Source organism: Silene latifolia, chromosome 7 (assembly GCF_048544455.1).
Source record: "Silene latifolia isolate original U9 population chromosome 7, ASM4854445v1, whole genome shotgun sequence".
NCBI classification, from domain to species: domain Eukaryota; kingdom Viridiplantae; phylum Streptophyta; class Magnoliopsida; order Caryophyllales; family Caryophyllaceae; genus Silene; species Silene latifolia.
The window spans coordinates 11,652,964-11,660,327 of NC_133532.1; the positions used below are offsets into that span (position 1 = coordinate 11,652,964).

At 42.3% G+C, this 7,364-nt stretch overlaps 1 non-coding gene across 1 annotated transcript; it reads left to right on the forward strand.

Moving 5' to 3' along the window:
• The first annotated feature begins 6,251 nt into the window (after positions 1 to 6,251).
• Positions 6,252 to 6,323, forward strand: TRNAD-GUC (transfer RNA aspartic acid (anticodon GUC)). Its single transcript has one exon. It is a non-coding gene; the product is annotated as a tRNA-Asp (tRNA).
• Positions 6,324 to 7,364: the final 1,041 nt, after the last annotated feature.

The window sequence follows — 7,364 nt, forward strand, 5'->3', positions numbered from 1 at the left end:
GTGAACTAGTGCCATTCGACCCTGAGATAGAGAAATCCTTGCGTGAGTTGAGACGAACACAAAGAGTACTACCGACAGAGGAAGAGCTGAGTACTCTGTCAAGCTATTACGAGAACAATCTGTTCGAAGAAGACCCACAGATCTTCACCCGTTTCCACTTCTTCACCAAGACAGTTACTTCTCCGAAATTCCAGTCATGGCCGAGGAAGCGAGTATAGCTAGTCATTCTGAGCCGACAAATTAAAACTTATATAAGGGGTTCGAACTACCAGGAGATGCCAGGAAGTTCGAACCAAAGCCTTCATACATTAGCATGGTTGAGAAGAACCAGTTCGGGGGAGCTGCAAATGAAGATGCAGCTAAGCATATGGAGACCTTTATTGACTACTGCTGTTCCATACCCCCACCAGCCGGCGTGACCCAAGACCAGATCAAGGAGACCATGTTCATCTTCTCTCTTTGTGATGCCGCAAGGGAGTGGTATAGAGATTTGGACCGGACCGTTCAGGGGATCACCAATTGGAATTCATTGGCATTGGCATTCTACAAGAAGTACTTTTCTGCTTCAAGGATGATTGCTATTAGAGCTCAAATCACGGGCTTTAAACAAGGGCCAGATGAGAATTTCCACGAAGCATGGGTCCGATTTAAGAAGTTGGTGCGAACCATACCGCACCATGGGTTCGAAAAGTGGAGCTTGTGCAATCATTTCTACAATGGGTTGTACGACGATCAGAGGGCCATTTTGGATGCTGCAGCCAATGGACGATTCCCTGAGAATTTGGGAGCAACCAAGGGGAGGAAGATCATTGAGGATCTAGCTACCCACAAGGCCGAATATGGGAATTCCAGAGGGAACCAGAGGAGAGCTGCTGAATCCTCCTCTGTTGCTGCACTTGAGGCTCTCACTGCGAGATTTGACAAGTATGAACTAGGAGGAGCCTCTAAAGGTGGGATGTACCAAGTCAATGCTGTGTTAGACGGTCCCTTCGTCTGTGAAAGGTGTGGAGCTGAGGGGCACGTTTCGAAGAACTGCCCTAGTCCCTTTGAGTCTTGTGCTGCCTTTCAACACTATTGGCAGACCAACACCTACTATGAGCCGAATACCCATCCGAACTTGAGTTGGAGGAGCCAAAATGTCCTGAACCCAACTCAAGCTCCGCCGCAAGAAAACCCTATGTGCCCCCTCATCAAAAGCAACAACAATATCGAAACCTCCTTATGTGCCGCAAAGAAACAACAATCGCAGAATTCTGAATTTTCCGAACTTAAGAACCATTGCTAAAGGAGTCCCAAGCAAGAGAGGCCGGGATGAAGCTACTGGAGAGCCAAATTGCTCAATTGGCTAGCAAAAGCAACACTCGAGCTCCCGGACACTTGCCGACCCAAACTGACCAAAAGGAGACCTTAAATGCCATCACCTTGAGGAGCGGGTCCACCCTTGATGGTCCTGCCATGGTCGAGGACGCTGTTGAAAAAGATGAGCCGGAAACAAGTCAAAAAAAGCTTCAACGAATAAATCAGAAATGAAACAGTAGTCTACAGGTATATCGATCGATCGATCGATATACCTAGTCGATCGATCAAGCACGGGTTCTGTAAGCTTCGAATCACATCTCGGTCCGATCGATCGAGGACAAACGATGGTCGATCGACGAGATCGCTGCGATCTTGAGGAATTTCCTCCTTTGATGCCAAATAATCTGCGAGACCACTTGTTTCGGGGTACCACGATCCAGAAGACTTTAGGACAAGACCCGAGTCTTTGATGGGTCGATCCGGTCCCGAATTCGACCCAATGACGGTTAATGGTTCTCATTTGAGACGGTCTGAGGAGGGGTCTAGCTTGAACAAAGAGAAGGTGACGGACTTTCACCTAAGTCCAAGGATGCTTGCGCCGCGCGCGTGATTTGGAGGAGAGGGCTAAGGTACTTCTTACAACCCCTTACCCGGAGAGGCTAGTGCCGACCAAGGAACAGTATCTTTCAAAGCAAATTTGAAAAAGTTATCCGTAGTCTGAATGTACAAGTCCCCTTCCTTGAGTTAGAAAACCAAGTGCCCGCTTATACTAAATTTATGAAACAACTTTTGTCCAAAAAGCGGTCACTTGAAACAAGATTACACCGTCGCACTTACTAAGGAGTCTTGCTCTTATCTGTCTCACACTGCGCCCCATAAGTTAGAGGATCCGGGTAGCTTTTCTGTTCCTTGCAAAATAGGTACCTTCTCTATTTAGAAGGCATTATGTGACCTAGGGGCTAGTATAAGCGTCATGCCCTTGAGTTTAGTTAGGAAGCTTAAGTTGACCCGGTTTGCTATCACAGACATGACAGTTCAGATGGCCGACCGATCTGCGGTCGAGCCTATAGGAGTCCTAGAGGACATACCCGTCCAAATAAGGAAGTTTTTCTTCCCTGTCGACTTTGTTGTCCTTGACATGCCTGAGGATGCCCATATACCGATCATCCTAGGTAGGCCGTTTCTGCACACTGCTGGTGCAGTTATCGACGTAGGCTCTGGAACTTTGACCTTCAAAGTTGGAAAACATTCTATCATTTTTGCCCAACCTGCTAAAAAGAAGGACCCCATGTGGCCTGTTACTTGTAATACGGTTTCTGAAAAGAAATCGTACTTTGTGCTTCCTGAATTGCCTGTCTCTATTACTACTCCTGTGCTAACCCCTCCGCCCCGGATTGGGAGCAAAAAGGAGGAAGAATCTGTTGTTTTAGACATTGCAGGAGCTGGTTTGGGGGAAGGATGAGCTGCAGGTCACTCTAGCTGCGACAAAGCCTATCATTCAAAGAGGAGGTCTTGGTTGCCTGAGCTATGGAATTGATGAGATAGTTGATGATGAGCCAGTCAAAGCAAAGGAGTCCGACTTAGATTCCGATGAGCCCAAAGAGACCCTTGATTGGGGAGATGACGAAGTTGATCCGTTGAGCTCTCCGACTGTTGAAGCTGATAAGGGTGCAGCTGATAAGATGAGCACCATTGAGGCTACCTCTAGTAGCCAAAAGCCGACGAAGTGGGCCATACCGTGGTCCTTCTTGATCAACTATTAGTTGATCGAGCTCGTTTTAAACTTCATTTTATTTGCTTTGTTAAGACATTTTTTTTATTGCTTTTGTATGGCGAAACTTCGCATTTAATTTTGTTGCTTAGGATTTTATATGCTTTAGACATTATTCTGGGTTTTGCGCAATTTTGGGCGCGTATTATTGTACATTTGCAGGTTTTAGACCCCGGTAGCTCTAGTTATTGAGCTAATACGAAGAATTAAGATGTTGCAGCAGTGTTTTCAGTCGATCGACTGGCCTATATGGTCGATCGACTGATTTGCAGGTTTTCAGGAGCTACTGTTCACGCCCACTTGATCGATCGACCGATCTTCTTGGTCGATCGACCACTGCTGCTGCTGTATTTGTTCACGACCTCTCCCCTGCCGTGTTTGGTCGATTTGCGAACTTAAGGGAGTTCTCTACTCCCTTTTATCTTCCGTAAAATTTATATATTTCTTCTGTTCTCTCATTTATGCACAATTTTACCGCTTCAAAAATTGTTTTCTCAGTCTTATGCGTGGTATCTTCTGTCTTTCAGGTACTTATTAGTAGCACTGCTGGCTACTGAAACCTCCTAGCTTACGCTAGTTTGGGGAGGTTTCCCTTGTTGCGCTTAAAGTCTTGTGAGTTCCTGATTTCTTTACTTCATGTCATATTTATTTATTTCCCGTAAATTCCCATTTCTCTTTTCTTCATTATATGATTTTGCACAATGGGGACATTGTGCGATTTGGTTTGGGGAAGGGTTTTGCGTCGCATATCATTTGATTCCATTCACGTATAATTTTGTTTTGCATTGTTTATTTTAGCATATAAAATTTGAAAAAATTTCAAAAAATTCCCATAAAATGCACGTTTATTTTAGCATATAGGTTGAGTCGGAATGGTAGTATTTCAATGATGACATTGCATTTGCAGTTGTTTATACCTAAGCCTTGCTAATTAACATGTTATTAGTAGAATCGTATATGCATATCTACGAGTTTTCGTTGAATTACTTGCTGGACTTGAGACCTGACTTAGAAAATTGGCAAGCTACATCATATTTCTGAGATTTAGAGCCTATAACTGGTGACATCTATGACCGGTTTATTTAGGAATGTGAGTAGTACTCCTTATGAGACATGTTTCCTTAATTTGCATAAATATGAATTTGATCTACTTAATACGTATGCATTCGGTTTGTGGTTTGTTGACACATGTGGTAGAGGTTTTCCTTTATTTATTTTGCCCATAAACTCCACACTACCAAAAATATCCCTTTTTGTCCCATTTACTATATCCTACATTTAGCCTGTCCTTTGTCAAGCTAGTAGTCTGTGTTCTTGGGGTTGTTACTCATTCTTGGTGGCATATGCTCTGTTGAGACGTTATTGGGAAGATGAAATAAAGGAGAAATAGAAAAAGAAAAAGAAAAGAAAAGATGAAAAAGACTCGAAAAAGAAAAAAAGAGAATTCTGTACTATAGAAGCAGTCGATCGACTGCCGTTTATGGTCGATCGGCTGGAGTTCGAGAAAGAAAAAGAAAAAAAAAGTCAATTCGCATAATTTAATCCTTATCTTTTGGCGATTTTTGCTCCCATGTTCCATTTATATTTTATGGGGAGTTTATTGATTTAATATTTTGGAGATTGTGAGTTTTGTGCTTGCTATAGCACCGTTTCGTTTGATTATGAGCAAGAAGTTGGATGTTGCTATATGGTTCCGTTTTGGTACTAGCTTGATCACCTGTACCTCCACTTTACCATAAAATGTTTTGCCTCTTTTTACCCATTACCTCACATATCCCATATATACCTCGGCATGTGTCATTGGTCATCTGCTTGGTTGGAATGCATATGTACGGTCATAGAGATCATTTTCATATTTTATTGCTGGCATGTTCTTATAGGCCGTAGTTAGGTGAGAGTCACTACAAAATTAATTCTTTCTATCTTACATATTTTCACCTGTACTTACTGAGTGATTTGAGCGACCCGTGAGAGTCCAATTTGATAAGTCTCTACAGTTGGCGGTTCAGCATGTTTTTAACGGCTTCATAACTCGTTTGCATGATTCATTTGCTAATTGATTGTTGGTTATGCATTAAATTGGTTTAGGCTTAACAGCTTGCATTTCGCTCTGAGATTGAACTCGTTCCATTAGGTTATTAGATCGAGTCTAGTTCTTGCTTGGGGACAAGCAAGGGTTTGGTTTGGGGAAGTTTGATGCGTGTCTTTTATATGATGTTTTACATCCCATTTTACACGCATTTCAGAGCTCATTCGTGTAGATTATGCTGCATTTCTCCCTATTTCCGTCTACTTCCGTGTTTTGTACATTATTGCAGAAATGTGATGATTCAACGGGAAAATCAATCTAAATCCATCCCCGAGTATCCTGCATTTCATTTTGACGTGAAGTATTCACCCGAGGAACGAGCTTGGTGCGCCATTCAAGGCCCCAAAGACAAGTCCACGAGTTTTAAGAAGTCAAGTAGCAGCTCAAGTAGTCGATCGACCCTCACCCTCAGTCGATCGACCAATGTTCGGTTCCGCTCTATCGTTTGTTTGAGGACCACGATCGATCGACCATCCTATCGATCGATCGATCGACCTCGTGAGGTTATCCTTCGTTTTAATTGAATTTAATCTTGTATTTGACGAATCGAATGCATGCGACCAGTTAGATGCTTATTTTATGACCGACCCATTAGATCGAAAGATAGGGAAAGTTGTTAGACCATCAATTGAATCGACTAAACTGTGCTAAGATCGAAAGATAGGTATAGTTTAGACCATTAGTCACTTTTCAGAACGAAAGTTAGTATTAGTGATATTAGGGACCTATAGCGAGATCGAAAGATGCTATTTGTTAAGAGTGGACCGAGAGGACCTCTTTATTTCCCGCCTCATCTGTGTTGACTCAGACCGACTTAGTTTGCTGCCGCCGAAGCTATAATGAACCGATCATCCTAGTACCCCTTTCTTTATCTGTTAAACCGTCTTTTTAGTTTATTATCTTTATTTGTTCTTAGCTATAGACCATCTCAACTCAACCCCCACGATTGTTACCTTAGACTGAATATAAATCAACTAGAATTTACATCTGCCTCCTTGTGGTTCGACCCTGTTACCACTAGCCTAGGTTAGTCTTAATAGGAATTATAAATTTTATCTTTGGTACTCACAACGACGGGTATCAAATTTTGGCGTCGTTGTAGTATAGTGGTAAGTATTCCCGCCAGTCACGCGGGTGACCCGGGTTCGATCCCCGGCAACGGCGCCAAAATTTGATACCCGTCGTTGTGAGTACCAAAGATAAAATTTGTAGTTTATGCTACTATTTGCCCCATTTCGTCTACTTTCGTATTTTTATGTAATATTGCAGATTTATGCGGAAATGAGTAGAAATCGAGCCGAATCCGTCCCCGAGTACCTTGTATTGCATTTGACGTGAAGTATTTACTCAAGAAACGAACTTGAATTGGTGCGCATTTCGAGGCCTGAAAGATAATTTTATGAAGAATTAGAAGCGGATTACCAGCTGTAGTGGTCGATCGACTGCCTCCTATAGTCGATCGACCAGAGCACGACTTACAGAAGCTACTGTTCAGTGCAGACCAGTCGATCGACTGTCTTGCATGGTCGATCGACCATCATACGAGCTGACGCGCAAATTAAAGAAATAGAACGAGAATTTCAAAGCCCATTGTATATTAGGTTTAGGAATAAGTGTTACGTTATATTCCTATATAACGTAACCTGTTATCATCAAGTTTTATCAAGTCTTTTATCATCAGTAATTAGGGTTCTCAAGATTGTTCCGTTTTCAATACAATTTACTTTTGCATTCTGTTTCTGGATCTTTGTTCTGCAATTCTTCTCTCCTGTTTTCATACGGTATTTCTGCTGTTCCATTAATCAGTTTTATTGCCCTTATTTCGTTCATAGTATAGAATTGCTAGAATAGTTTCCCGGAAGCCAAATATCGTTTTATGCTAGTCTTTTGTTTAGCTATTTTAATCATGAATTCGTCTATTTTATTAGTCAATTTTATCGTTGTTATTATTTCCAGTATGAGTAGCTAAACCCCATGTGCTAGGATGTAGGGAATCTGTAGCGTAGGCGGCATTAGAATAGTATGACCTAAATCGCGCCACGGTCGATCGACTGGGTTCCCTGGTCGATCGACTGGCCACGTGATATATGCTTCGTTTTAATTAATTCAATCGCTATATTTGACGAATCGAGTGCACGCGACTAGTTGAATGTTTAGGAATTTATCGACCCAATAAGATCGAAAGATATGGGAGGGAGATAGACT